The sequence below is a fragment of the Armigeres subalbatus genome, chromosome 3, assembly GCF_024139115.2.
Source record: "Armigeres subalbatus isolate Guangzhou_Male chromosome 3, GZ_Asu_2, whole genome shotgun sequence".
In the NCBI taxonomy this organism is placed as follows: Eukaryota; Metazoa; Arthropoda; class Insecta; order Diptera; family Culicidae; genus Armigeres; species Armigeres subalbatus.
In genome coordinates this window covers 47,187,101-47,203,141 of record NC_085141.1, presented here as the reverse complement: position 1 = coordinate 47,203,141, position 16,041 = coordinate 47,187,101, and the positions used below count along the sequence as shown (strand labels likewise).

Below are 16,041 nucleotides of genomic sequence, written 5' to 3'. Positions count from 1 at the left end.
TTTGTCGCTTTTTGGTGTTGCTGTGGGACCTGTCTGGATCCGTCTGGTTAGTTGATTCCTTATTATCTCCGTGTACTTTTTCACCTTTTTGGCTTGCGTTTTGTGGTTTTTAAAAGGTCCATCAACAGACGACTCACGAGATACCTCCTTGCTCACAGTGAGCATGCATGCGAGCATCCGACGAGGGAAAGTAGGGAAGGATGTTTCAATATGCAATTTCTTAATTTTTTAAATGTTTTTTTGATTGATTATCTTACCATGTTGTCACTGAGCTCAGTGCGTGCTATCGGGTACGGTTTGGAAATGTTTGACAATGGTGCTATTCAGAAGCGATTAAAACTCGTTTTTCTTTACTAAATAAACCACAAAACAAAACATTTGGGACGCGATTTACCTTGTTAGCCATTGCTTCGCAAACATTTGTAAATTATAAAATATCATTTTAGAGCAATAATATCAACAATCAACTATAAATTTTATTATTTAAACGAAGTACATGAAAAATTCAAATAAAATGCACTTTGATGCTTATTTGCCCCAAAAGACCCTTAAATTTCCACTTTTTAACAACGCAATATGTATAGTGCTATTCATTCATCTATAATAAAAAGGAAAATATGTACAACTTTTAGTACAATATTTGAAAGATAAATGGATTAAAAATATGAAAAAGTGTGATGCATGACACAATTGGGACCAAACGAGCTCAATAACTGCCTACTGACTGGTGGGAATCGAACCCACACCTTCCAGTACGATAAACGGGTGCTCTACCACTATGCTACGGTAAACCTAATGCTATCTTCAATAAGTTACCCTAGCAGTAATGTAATAAATGTGGTCCAACCCCGTACGGCAATTAGCAGATCAATCACACTCATCCATACTCTCTCTTCTCAAACACGTGCTTTCTGTTTTGTATTTTGTATGTGCTTTCCCACAGTATCAAAGAGTGTTTGTTTGCAAAGAGAACATGGCGGCTAATGTTTGCAAGTCAATTAAAGCACATCGATGTTGGTATGGAGGAAGGTAATTTGAAAGCATGGACGACATCGAACTGTGCTGTGCTACGCCGTAAGTATCCGAGCCGTAAGTAACCCCATGGCCTTTAGCAATTGATATTCGCAAAGAATATGTGTACAAGGTGGAGCCCGAAAAACACAAGTCAGACAAAAATGATTGCAGCAGCTTGGTTGGGACTAAATATGGCCACACATGGGTTAACATGTGTGCTACTAGGGAAGCGAAATAATTCCTCAATTTGACTACATGCAGGGCGATACCATAGGTCATCACTTACCGCAGCGAGTCCAGATAAATTAGCCTTTGTAACTAAAATAATATCCTATCCCAAGACAATCGTGGAGAAACAGAGGTATACTCGGTCTCTAGGAGCAACGAGAGTCGAACTAACAATCCTTCCCTTCCTATATGCCCGTAAGGACGTGGCCGACGCCGTTATTGACTTAAAATATTTGAGCTCTCGAAACATGTACATTGAGAATGGGTAGCTAATCACAAGCCCCATTTATTGCGTTCTCTGTACAATTTAACAAGTTCTAGTCAAACACGGAGTAGCAACTACGAATTGTGCGGTCATAATACTCATGCTCATATTGATCTTAAACCGGTTTAAAACATATTCAAAATCAGTTTGCAAAGCACAACAGTCAACAAGTGATTTTATGGCACAGGTAATTATCAAGACGTCTCACTACTCACTTCGCGCTTCTCTTTTCACAATTAGTTTTCTAATCGACGAAGTGCCCTATTCGGCCAAATATCCTATTCGACCAAAAGTCCTCTTAATCCAAATGTCTTAATCGGTCAAATGACTTTCGGCTAGATGGGTTTCGGCCAAATGATTTATTCGGTCAAACGGCTGTCAGCCTAATGGGTTTCGGCCAAACGACCCTTCCCCGGATTGTAAAGACATCCGGTAGGGATAACCGAACGCTTAACAACTTGCTTGGCTGTCGGCTTTTTCACAGGAATGTTTTCATCCCATGCACGTCTGTCTAAGCTAAGCTATGGAATATTTACATCCCATACACATCTGGTTGAAATGGCTGACGACCTTCTTGCATCATTACTACGCTGCGCCGAGAAGCATTCCTCAGTTTCAATGTGGAATAATGGGGAGCTAGGGCAGGTTCTTGGCGCATTCGACTAGAATTATTATTTTCCGATCGTTGAAGTCAGTCCAAAGTTTCGGTTGAGTGTAACTATTACTTGTAACACGTTAAAGACTTGATTCGTAAATCTGTTTGAGGTAGACGTTAGGGAAGAAAACGAGAAGGTGGGCTTTGCAGTCGTAGGTCATACGGTTGTACAGGCTGCCTATTAGTGCTGGGTTTCGTTTTGGCTCTTCTTGATGGTTCCATTAGCTTTTCAAGAGATAGTTTTGGAATACGCACTTCTGTGGAAGCGGAGGGTTAATACCCTGCAGAGCATGAAGAGATAAGGGGAGATTTTTTGAAGCAGGGCCGGATTTAGCCGGAAGGGGGCCTGGAGCCAACATGTACAAAAAAGGTTGGTTTTGGTACAAAAGATTTGTAGGGGCCCGTAGCCACGCCCCCCCCCTTATAACCGGCTATCCTTTGGAGTAATATTTACTTATCTGTACTTGGATTCTTTTGGTGTTCCCTTTTATCTACTAATACATTTTTTGTCAATCTAATTGTAATATTTCTTTACAAAGTCTACCGATAAACTTGGTACCTTTTGATGACTACCTGGTTCTTGTATTGCTTGGTCACATTTATATTTTCCTCGATTGCAACTGGGCTGCGAAATGGTGAGTTGACATCCGGGAAGGGGCGACTAACATAGCTCTGGTCCTCACAAATTCCAATACTCACGCTTCCACGGGTCTTCCGATGACAATTGACCGCCAGCTAAGGGTTGCGTACTTAGCTGGTAGTGCAGCCTGGGCACTGTTGTCCTTCTGACATCAGCTAGAGTGAGAGGGTGCGTCCTGTGGGGTCTGCCTAGGATGTAGTGGGGTTCGACAGTGGGCTCTGCTGAACTTCTATAAAAAGCTGCATGTGTCCCCAAGCAGGCCCTATCAAAGCGACCGTGTGCCGCTCAAATCGCACTAGCCTAGTCCTGGTGTTGGGTGGAACTTTAAACAAATTTGACCCGATTGACCGAGCGTCTGTTCACCAAGGAGGTGCGGCTCCAACAGCGTCTGTTCTGGCATCCAGCGGCTGAGTATGAAATGCTATTCCCCGGAAGCTATACCTAAGATGGCAGCCCCATCCCTGTGGATAAGGAACCTTGAGCCAACAACCTACTGTTCCCGAAACATCAATTTGTTCGAGAATCCGATAATGAAAGAATACGGACTGATTTTACGGCGACGACTTTTAGCGCGAAACAACGGACACGAATAGGAACATGGAACGTTTTAACCCTAGCCCAGCAGGGTAAATTGGCACAACTTGCCAATGAGGCACGCCGCATGAAGCTTGAGATCCTGAGACTGAGTGAAGTCCGTTGGCCAAACTTTGGAGAACACAGAACGCCGTCGGGACAAGTTCTGCTATACTCTGGTTTACGAGGTGAACACGCTCCCCGGCATCGCGGAGTTGGCTTCCTACTAAGCGCTCAAACACACTCTGTGCTTATGATGTGGGAACCTATAAGTGAAAGGATAATCATTGCCAGATTTAGAACACGGGTCCGAAACCTTACCATAATCCAATGTTATGCGCCAACCGATGCTGCCGACCTGCAAGTCAACTCAATCCCGTCGTAGATAGAATTCCGAAGGGTGTTATCAAGATCTGTTTGGGCGACTTCAATGCGAAGATCGGATCCGACAACTCGAACCATGAGCGTATTATGGGACGCCATGGTCTCGTAGAAATGAGCGAAAACGGAGAGCTGTTCGCAGAATGTTGTGGTAATAACGACATGGCGATCGGGGGATCGCTCTTCCCTCATCGACCGGTTCACAAGGTCACGTGGGTCTCCCGTGACGGCTTTACAGAAAATCAAATCGACCACATCTGCATCAGCCGAAAATGGAAACGGAGCCTTCTTGATGAACGGAATAAACGTAGTGCCGATATCGCGTCTGATCATCACCTCCTCATCGGCGAAATACGCCTGCGCATTGCGCGGATTCGTCGGCAGGATGAAAGAGTTGAACGATTCAACACATGCCGACTGGAAGATGCCACGATGAAACGGTCCTTCGTTGAAGAACTGGAGACGCGTGCTGCAGATATTCCGGAAGGTGGCAGCGTGGAATACCAATGGACCGCCATCAAGAATGCCTTCATCGCCACCAGCGAGAACAATCTGGGCGAACTACGCACCCAGAGAAAACAATGGATCACCGATGAGACCTGGAGGAAGATAGAGAAGCGAGAAGAGACCAAAGCCGCGATAGAGCGATCGAAAACCAGAGGAGCCAAAGTCTTAGCCCGTCAACGATACGCGGCTCTTGAGAAGGAAGTAAAACGCTCATGTCGACGGGACAAGCGGGACACCGATGCAAACTCGCGGTGGGTGGCTCACATTGTCTTCTCTTGAACCTCTTCCTATCATGTACTTCGTCTTCGATTTTAATTCTAACACCCTGTAAACAAGCTCTGTGAACTGTCAAATAAGTGAGGTTTAGTTAAGATCTTGCATTGGTCTATTCAGTTTTGCGAATGGTCTGTTCATTATTTCAGTTTTATCAATGATCGGATTAGGAAAAAAAAAGGATTCACGCAGCAATTTTGCCGCAAATCATGGACGTACAGCTCCTCGTTCTGATATATTCGATTCCGATCGGGCACGCACTCTCCTATAGTGTAATGTGACCAGCAAGCGTCCTGCTAAACGCGGGACGCCTATCGGAATTGCTTGAATCTGGCTTGAATCCTCCAAAGGTGCATTTCGCATAGATTCCGGCTCAAAAAAATATAAAAATATTTATAATTGTATTCAAATTTTTGCTTTCTTAGTCTGTTGTATTAAGAACGATTAATTGTATATGTTCCCGTATACAATACGGGGAACGTATATATTTACGGAACGTATACAACTAATCGTTCTTAATACAACGGACTGAGAAAGCCAAAATTTGAATAAGTCAGGCAAATCCAGTCGGTAACGCCATTACAAAATATTTATAAAGCTGTATAGAATTTCCATTCCATTCTAAATTTGTAAACCAAAGTTGGAAAATGCAGCGTCATTACTAATAGTGCAACAGTCTTGAACATGAAAGGTCCAAGCGCCGTATAATTCACGGAAATCATTGATCATTGCTCAACGCAGCTAGTGAAGTACTCGAGCTCTGGCGTGATAACGCTACAGCATTTACCTGGGCTGATTGGGAGAATTTAAAACTTTGTCGTCGGTATGAGGTACTGCTCAGTCAAGTAACTATTTCAGTTAACACAGTTAACTCCTTCAGGGAAATGTCATTTTAGGAAAATTTCATATTCGGGGAAATGTGTTTCTGTGAAGTATTATTTTCGGGGAACAATTATTTTCGTTTAAGTCTTTTTTGGAAAATATTATTGTCGAGGATTTGCTATTTTTGAAGAATATAAGCAACTGGGTTCTGGGGAATTTTACAATCTCATAGAACATCGGACGAACTAAATAAAAACCCAGATTAATCCACCTAGCGATGATGGTGCCTTTCTCGTACATTATAAAAATAGTATTTTGGCATTATAAAAATAGTATTATATCTCTTGAGCCCATAGTCCGATTTGGCCTATTTTCAATTGGAAACAATAAGAGAGTATTCTGCGTCGAGTGCAACTTGTTGCGAGTAAATCGGTTAAGGATAAGTACCTGAAAAAAGAGTTACACTTTTTTTTGGGTGAGTGCCCACAGACACACACACACAGACATCACCTCAATTCGTCGAACTGAGTCGATACCGATAACACTATGGGTCTCCGGGCCTTCTATAAAAAGTTGGTTTTTGGAGCGATCATATAGCCTTTACGTATACTTAGTATACGAGAAAGGCAAAAAGAAATAGTATAAGAAAAGATGACCCCACCATTGCCCAAAATCTTTTAAGCGATTTTAAGAACAAGGTACGACTACACAGTTGTGGAAAGGAAGTAGGAAATTCGAATACAAAAACCTAATCATAATGTGATACTTTACTTCTTAAAAGTTGTAATCTTTACAGTTAAGTATTACCTCAACAGTAAGGACGTCTTCAGTGTTTCGTACTTGACTCGACTGAGACACTGAAAGCGTCCTTACTGTTGTGGTCGAAACACGCATCTAAAGATAACAAAATTATATGATTAAATGGATTAGTGAAGACAATCCACTAAACAAGCAGACAGTTATGTTTTCATATAATTAGGCCGTTACAAATATTTAATTAACATTATGTCCTATTGGTCTCCGGAAAGTCAAGGGGGGGGGGAATAATAAAAAATAAATATTAAAATGAAAAAATTCAAAAAACTCCTCGGATTTGTTAAAGAATGTTTTGAAAATCCTCAAAATTATCCTAATTTTATTTTGTTGCCCCCTCAAAATATTATTTTTGGGCAAAAAATCCGAGGGGGGTGACATAATTGATTTTAAATATTTATTAGGTGTTTGCATCCGCCAATGCTTTAACGGACTGTCCCTTAACATACGCTGCAATGGGCGTTATAAACCATCCTCTCCGGTTTCCAGCCGACAACGCAACGTCGCTATGATTCTCAGTTTTTTGCTTCTCACACCCTATTTGATTCTTTTTGTATGGTCTGTGGTTGCAAATGCAGCCAGAGTCTGTCCATCGCGTCCGTACACGGCACAAGATGGGTTACCAACCACAGCCCTGGGTTGGTGTGTATGTTCCGCTCGCGGTGTGTTTATAAATAATATGTATTTTAAAGACCTTTTTAGCTCGGGGCGTTCCATAAATTGACATGTGATGATTTTATAACTAATTGAAAGTTAATATAATATTATTTGGTGCGAGCATTATTAGGCGTATCTGCTTGCCGGTACTTGTGTAGTTTGCTGGGCGTCAAACTGCTATTACGAGACTGACATCATTATGGTGTAAAGTGTTGCTTGTTATCAAAACACACGAATTTCGCCATCCGTAGAGAAAGAAAATCCACGATAGGGAAATTTATCATATAACAAGTTTTCACTTTATCTCAAATATTGATTATATTAGTTTTATTTAGCAACTTACTTTGCCCATGATTGAAAAGCAGTGATCGGTCCGAAACTTCCTGAACCAATTTGTCAGTTTAGGTGTCAACGATACAAAGTGCAGTACAAACCAGATTCAACAGATATCAAGATTTATTGTCTTAAACAAAACAGCACTGACAGAGGCTTCGACCAAGTGTCATGCTTTTTTCCTCTCTCGGACACGTGCCATACTACCAGTGCAGTGTCCGCCGTCGGAATTGGTCCGGCAGTCAGTCCGTTTTTTCTTACAAAGATTCCCCAACTCTGATTGATTTATTGCTTCTTGATATTCAATCTTTAGCTAATTTTATTGGGGATTGCCAGCCTTGCCCTGAGGCATAGGAAATTTTCCCGAAGAAAGCAAATTTCCACCAAGGCAAATTTGCATCTACTTTTGTTCTCCATCGGATTATGTAACCCTCCTCCCGGAGCAAAGGTGTACTCAAGCTGTTGAATAATTAAGGTCAACGACGTGCCGGAGTTATTTATTGGCACCGAAACGCACCGGATCCCTCCCTCCATATCGGTCCGATGTTAGAACTTGGCAAACTGCTAACGAGGGAAGGATGATTGTCCAGTTTTTTGTAGCGTAACCCGTCCACCGATGGCTGTGACTACGAAAAGGCTGCCGGATTGTCTACAAAGCACCGGGAGACGCAGCAAGGGAAATGTGAAAGAAGAATCCTAGTGAGAGTTTTCGTAATAGTGATATTGATTTTGGGTTACTTGGGGATCTATTCTAACCGTGATCATGGTTATTATTCATGCATCTGCATCTTGTGGCAAGTATGACAAATCTATGCTCAGAAAAGATGGCTGAATCAAACATTTTCGAGACGTTAGATAAGGTTCCAATCTTCGTTAATATTTTATTGTTATATATCCGATCTTGATTGCCAGCTACTGGATTAATTGAAATTAGATCCAATTTGATTGTCAATGTTCGGCAACTCTAAATGTTTCTTCGGAAATAATTTTAGCAATTCCTTTAGAAACTTCTTTGCAAAATCTTCCAAAGCTTTTGCTTCGGAAATTTGTTTGTGAATTCATTCTGAAATTTCTCCAGGAATTTCTTCGATAATTTCTTTTGAAAATCCTTCAGAAATTCTTCCATTCTAGGAATTTCTCCCATGAGTAATTTAGAAAATTACGCCATTAACTTCGGATATTCCTTCCTCTTGCTTTCAATTAAAACCAAAAAAAAAATCCGGAAATTTCGTTGGAAGATAGGAATATAGGAAGACAGGAAACCCTAAAGGAACTTTCGAAAGAGTTTCTAACGAAAGTGTCAATGGAATTCCCACAAGAAATTTGAAGTATTTTCTGAATGATTCCTAAAGGAATGTCTGAATAAATTTCTAATTCCTAAAAGTAAATTCTAAGTAATGCCAAGGGAATAGATCACATTTTTTCAATCATTTTGCATGTTTAACAATAACAATATTTTTTTCAATATTTCCTAAATGCAATGTCCGATCAGACCAATTTTCAATAGTAAACAATGGGACTGCATTCCCGGTGAATGCAACTTGTTGCGAGTAAATCGTAAAATGCTAAGCTCCGAAAAGAGTGCCTACAAAATTTGTATACATGCACACACACATACATGTTTTCTCTCCATGTTTTCAAAAAGTATCAAAAAGTTTGTCGAGGTGAGTCGATCGGTATATAACACTATGGGTCTCCGAGTCTTCTATCAAAAGTTCTTTTTTGGAGCAATCATATAGCCTTTCGGTACAACTTTGTTGTACGAGAAAGGCAAAAAAATTCTAATGACATTTTGGAAGGTTTTCCTGAAACAATTTCCGTATGTATTCTTGAAGAAATTTTTGAAAAGGTTTCCGTAGGAATTCTAAAAAAAATCTAATGGAATTTAAAAAAATAAAGTAAAGCCGGTCCACAGTTAGATAAAGTGTAATTGATTTGTCGCCATTTCATCAATTTGGACGAGAGCTAAGACATGCTGAAAGCAGCAGTAAAGCAAAGAGATTGAGCTGTCATGTAAATAGATCGCCTCAGTGGTTGGTAAAAATGTTTAAAAATCGCTTTGGAAGATGGGTGTCCGAAATTTAACGTGGACAGGCTTTAATTACTGAATGGATTTCTAAAGGAATTTCGAAAAAAAAAACCTTAAAAGAATTTGCAAAAGAATTCTCGAAGGAATCTCTAGAAGCATTCCTGAGAAAAGATTTACGCGAATAAAGCCAAAATGGCCATTTAAAAGCGAGTGTTCGGAATATGAGTCATGTTCGGGATTTGAGTCAAAACAGTAAATCCTAAAATTTCTTTGGATATTCCTCATAATATTGCTTCGAAAATTCAAAGAAGGAATTATAAGAAAATTCCAAAAGATCCTCCTTTTAAGATTTTTTTCAGTACCTACCTACCCTACCTTTTGAAATTCCTTCAGATATTTCTTCGAATAAAAATTTAAGAACTCTGCCACTACTCTCTCAAGAAATTTCTTTGGAAACTCTAGGAAGGAATTCTTGAATCTGCTTCGAAATTTCTCTCGGGAATTTCTTCAGAACTTCAGAAACAGTTTCTTCTTTCAGGCGTCTCTTCAGAGAATCCTTTAAAATTTCTTTTAAGAATCCTTCGTAAATTTCCATAACAATCCATTTGGAAATTATTTTGGGGATTTCTCCAAGAATTCTTTATTAATTCCTTACGAAATACCTATTTTGTCGTGTTTCTGCTCAGTAAGCAGATAGTTTACGCGGGCCGATTTTGTTGTGCTGTGCGACCGACATAAAAACCGAATCAGTGCGCTTTTTTCATATTACGAACAGCAGAGCGATCGCGCGATCTCCCGAAATATTGTGTTCTGCATAGTGCGGTCGGTAATAAAGTTTATTCATTGCGCGTTTTTTATGTTACGAACAGCAGAGCGATCGCCCGCGTTTGGAATAAATAAATCGTTTGGAATAAATAAATAAATAAATAGTCGCTTACCAAGGCGCCTTCCTATAAATCACCTTATCATCTAACCAAATATCCCTTTCCCGTGGCACTTACGGAGATGCAGTGGATTCCTCGGTCTCTTGTAGCAATGAGTGTAGGACTAATTTTTCTCCCCTAATTCTAAATTGTCTGTGAGGACGTGTCCGGTATCAATATTGGTCTTGAATTATTAAAACTCCAAATCATGTACAGTGAGAATGGTTTTCTAATCCCAGGAAAACTATTCATTTGGTGAGCTGTGCAAATTTATTGTTTCTCGGCAAATCACGACTAGCAACTACGATGTGTACAGTCAATCAAGCTAAGCTAAGATTTTTTTAGAAATTCCTTACGCAGTTTCTCCAGAGAATCCTTTGAAATTTCCGTCAGAAACTCCTCAAAAAAAATTTCCACAATTTTTCGGATGAATGTTCTCAGCAAAATTTCCAGAATAATTCCTGTACGTTGGAATTCTGTAGAAATTTTCAAAGGCCTTTCGGAAGGGAATCCCTGGAGGAATATCCAAATGAACTACAAAGGGAATTTTATGAATTATTCCTGAAGGAGTTCCCGAAAGAATTTTTGGAGGACTTTCTGGAGAAATTTTAGAAGAATTCCAGGAGGCATTTCCAAATCTATTTCAGGAAGAATTTTCGAAGAACAACCTGAATAGATTTGGGACAAGAATTTATTAACAAATTCCTGAAGGAATTCTCTAAGGTATTTCCTGAGGAATTATTGAAAGAATCCTCGGAAGAATTTCCATCTGAAGGAATTCTTTCGGGTATACTGCCAGGAATTTCTCCTGGAGGTCCTTTGAAAATTCGAACAGCAGTAAAACAAAACCCTGTTTTGAATCTGGAATTAAGATTGGCAAAAAACAAAAACATCGGGATTTCAGTCGATCCATCATCATACTTCTTCGGATATTCTCGAGAATTCTTTAGGAGAATCTGTGTCAAAAGGTCGAATGTCAAAAGGTCGAAAGAACAAAAGGTCGAAAGGACAAAAGGTTGAAATGACAAAAGGTCGAAGGGACAAAAGGTCGAAAGGCATCGATCCGCACAAGAAAAAGATTGCGCCCAGCCAGTGCCGTTGCGCGGCCAGCCGACGGGGACCGTCGCCCCGTCAGTGTGCTGTACAAAAGGTCGAAGGACAAAAGGTTGAATTGACAAGAGGTCGAAGGAAAAGAAGGTAGAAAAAATGACAGAAGATTGAAGGAAAAGAAGGTTGGAAAAAATAAATGGGTCAAAAGGTCGAAAGGATGAAAGATCGAAGAGAAAAAAGTTCGACAGGACAAATAGTCGAATAAATAGAGATTGGAGATTTCATTCTATTAGTCATTGTCTGTTCTTACGAGTTATGCCTTATTTATATTTTGAACAGACGCTATTCTTTAGAGTTTACTTAACCCTCTAATATTATTTTTTTTTGTTTTCGCTCAAAATCAATATTTTGCTCTCTAAAAACGATTATGATTTTTTTTTCTGAAATGTGTTTTTCAGAAAAAAAAAATCATAATAGTGAATTGATCAATTTCACCTTTTTAGAATTTTGTTTATAGTTAGAAATTATTTTTTGACCAGGTTCGAAAAAGTATTGAACTTTATAATACATATTGATCGACATTAAAAACTTTTTGAAATCTGAACTATCAAAAATTGATACGAAAATTATTTTGGGGTTTTAGTGGAATGTCTTCATTGTTAAGACGTTTATCCATTGAATTCCACCACTTAATTGTATCTTGACAGATACGTATTTCGACCTCAACAGTAAGGCCGTCTTCAGTGTCTCGTACTTGACTCGACTTCGAGTCGAGACGAGTCAAGTACGAGACACTGAAGACGGCCTTACTGTTGAGGTCAAAATACGTATCTGTCAAGGTACAATTAAGTGGTGGAATTCAATGGGATTGTATAAACTCGTCTTATGACAAGTGAATCAAAAATTACAAAAATGTATCAAAGTACCCCGCCTAAAAGCGGTCTTTGACGTTAAAGGGTTACTCGTTAAATTCATTAATTGAAATAATAAAAAGGGTTCATTCACAAATTACGTAACGCAAATTTGGGAAATTCCATACCCCTCCCTACTTCACAGCGTAACGTAAGGGTTTCTAATAATAAAAATAAATTTATTATATTCGTTTATATTTACTTCAAAACAAATTTTACTCCCGTTGAAAAGTATGGTCTTTTGAGCACATAAAAACAAAATTATTATCATTACAAGATGGTATGTTAAGAACTAGTTTCAGGAATTAAAAATTTAAGTAAATAAGCCTAACATCACTTATTTAGAAGCACTCCCCATGTTTGAACAAAGTGAAAATTCTAGAATGAAATATTATCAGGTGAAATACAAATAAATATAAATACGCGAAACTCGGAAGAACAGTCTATGATTAAAAGAAGGAAAAATTCAACGATGAAATATATTCAGGTGAAACACAAATAAATATAAATATGCGAAATCCAAAGGAAAAATTCAACCATGAAAATCAGATTTAACAAAAATAAATATAAATGTGCGAAACTCGAAAGAGAAGCACGATGAAAAGAAGGAAAAAATCTACAATTAAATATTATCAAGTGAAACACAAATAACCATCGAGTTATAGGGGGGTATAACGAGGTAGAAAACACATTTATATCTGGCCAAAAACCGTTTGGCCGAGAAGTTGAAATTTGTGTCCTTATTAAGTGGAGTGAGAAGTGAGATGTTCGAAGTGAATAGTGGACAGCGAGAACTGAGAAATGAGATGTAAGAAATTAGTATAGAGTAGTGAGAAGTGAGTACTGGAAAATGGAAGTGAGTAGTGAGATGTGCGCAGTAACATGTAAGAATGTAAAGTGAGAAATAAGAAATGATAAGTCAGAGGTGAAAAGTCAGAAGTGATAGTTGCGAAATGTGAAGTAGGATGTGAGTAGTAAACTAAACAGAAGCAAGAAGTGAGAAATTTGAGATGATAATTGGGAAGCGAAAAGCGAGATGTTGAGTAGTGAGAAGTGAGTTGAGAGATATAAGACAGAAAAAAGAAGGAAGATAAAAGAAAAAAGAGGAAAAAAGAAAGATAGAAAGAGAATCTTAATTCTTAATTCTAGTTCCCAGGTTAACACCCCTTCCTAATCACAACTCACTTCTCAATCCTCATTTCTCACTTCTCACTACTTATTTCTTACTTCTCTCTACGCACCTCTCACCTCCCTCTTCCCCTTACTCACTTCTCACTCCGCACTTCTCACTATTCATTTCTCACTTTTCACTTCGCACTTCTCACTCATAACCACATCTCATTTCTCACTTATCACTTTTCACTTCTCACTACTACTTCGCACTTCGAATTTCTCACTTCTAATTTCTCACTTTCCATTACTAACTTCTCACTTCTTACTTTGCACTACTCACTTTTCATTTCCTACTTCTCACTATTTACTTCACACTTTGAATTTCTCTCATCTCACTTTTAACTTCTCACTTCTCACTATTCATATCTCACTTCCCATTTTTCACTTCACTTCTTCTTCTTCTTCTTCTTCTTATTAGCATTACATCCCCACACTGGGACAGAGCCGCCTCGCAGCTTAGTGTTCACTAAGCACTTCCACAGTTATTAACTGCGAGGTTTCTAATCCAGGTTACCATTTTTGCATTCGTATATCATGAGGCTAGCACGATGATACTTTTATGCCCAGGGAAGTCGAGACAATTTCCAATCCGAAAATTGCCTAGACCGGCACCGGGAATCGAACCCAGCCACCCTCAGCATGGTCTTGCTTTGTAGCCGCGCGGCTTACCGCACGGCTAAGGAGGGCCCACTTCACTTATAACTTCTTATATATCACTTCTGACTTCTTATTCCTTGCTTACGACTTTGCACTTCTAACTTCTATCTTTTCACATCTTACTTTTCACTTCTCACATTTCACTTCGCACATTCGCACTTCGAATTTTTCACTTCTAACTTCTCTAACTGCCTAGTTCGCAATTCTCACTTCTCATATCTCCCTCTCACTTATAACTTCCTATATCTCACTTTTCACTACCAACTTTCAACTTTTTCTAACTTCTAACTTCTCACTTCTCTCTTCTCACTTCTCATTTCTCACATCTCAGTACTCATTTCTTACTTCTCATTTCTCACTTCTTTTCACTTCACACTTCGAATTTCTCTCTTTTTACTTCGCTCTATTTATTTCTCACTTCTCATTTTTCCCTTTTCACTTCTCACTTCTGAATTCTTATATCTCACTCCTGACTTCTTATATCTCACTTCTGACTTCTCATTTCTCACTTATCACTTGTAACTTCTAACTTTTCACTTTCCACTTATTATTTTTCATTTCTCACATTTCTCACTTCTCATTTTTCACTTCTCACTTTGAATTTCTCACTCATCATTTCTATTTTTTCACTTCTCACTTCTCATTTCTAACTTCTTACTTCTTATTTCCCACTTCTCATTTCTCACATCTCACTTATCACTTCTTACTATATCGTGCATGCAACTGTTTCTGACAACATCAAGTTAGCGAGGTGAAAATGCATTGGAAAATTATTTGACTTACGAAGGAAACACAGTATGCTAGATTCAAAGGACTTTGAATTTCATCGAGTAAGAGACAATATCATCGAGTTAGGGAGAGTTCACTGTATTACTCGACGTATTGCCTCATTTTTTATAATATCGACCTCTTATCCCATCTCACCTTTTAATTCTTCGATCTTTTGATCTTCGACCTTTTGTCCTTCAACCATTAGTTCTATCTTTGTTCTTTCGATGTTTCGTCCTTTTGTTCTTCGACCTTTTGGCTCAGATTTTTTGTTTCGACCTTTTGTCCCTTCGATCTTTTGATCCTTCGATCTTTTGTCCTTTCGACCTTTTGACCTTCGACCTTTGTCCTTCGGTTCCGATTTTTTGTGTCGACCTTTTGTCCTTTCTACCTTCTGACATTCGTTCTTTTGACTCAGATTTTTTGTTTCGACTGTTTGTTCCTTCGACCTTTAGACCTTTTGACCCTTCGACCTTTTGACTCAAATTTTTGTTTCGATCTTTGTCCCTTCGATCTTTTGTCCTTTCGACCTTTTGACCTTCGACATTTGTCCTACAACCATTTGTTCTATTTTCTGTTCCTTCGACCCTTGTCCTTCGATCTTTTGGCTCATATTTTTTGTTTCGACCTTTTGTCCCTTCGCATTTTTGACCCTTCGACCTTTTGTCTTTTCGACCTTTTGACCTTCGACTTTTTGACTCAGATGTTTTGTTTCGACCTTTTGTTCCTTTCGACCTTTTGACCTTCGACGTTTTGTTCTTCGACCTTATGACCTTCGACCTTTTGTCCTACAAACCTTTAAGAATTTACTTCATGGGTTGGTTCGAAAATTTCATTCAGGTGATAGTTCGTTCGGAAAATCCTCCCCCAGAAATTAATTCGGTTAGTCACCCAGAAATTCTCTCAGGAATTTCTTCTCTCTCCTCAAGGATTTTCTTCAAAAATTCTTCGCAAATAAATCTAGACATACCTTCAAAAATTCCTCAAGGAATTATTTCGAAAATTCCTTTAAAAAATTGTCTAAGAATTTCAGAGGCCCCTCCGGAATTTCCTTTAGAAATTCCTTTAGCAATACTTTAAGATTTTTTTTTCCAGGTATTCCATCGGAAATTCCATACCATCAGCTCCCGTGATTCCGAACGAATTCCTAAAGGAATTTCCGAAATTCCCTCATTTCTCTGTGAAATCCTCCAAGTCTTTCGAAATTCAAAGAAATTCCTTTGGAGAGAGCGATCCAGATTTTTTTTTGAAGTACATCAAGATATTCCTTAAAAAAATCCCTTAGAAAAACCTTAAAAAAATCCTTCAGAAATACTTGCGTATTTCGGAAATTCCTTAACGAACTATTTTGAGAACTTCCTCGGAAATT

General features: G+C 38.8%; 1 long non-coding RNA gene across 1 annotated transcript in view; it reads left to right on the top strand.

The window, feature by feature from the left end:
* LOC134228018 (uncharacterized) overlaps positions 1-16,041 on the top strand; it is a 593,534-nt gene that overhangs the window by 401,531 nt on the left and 175,962 nt on the right. The gene's annotated exons all lie outside the window — the stretch shown is intronic.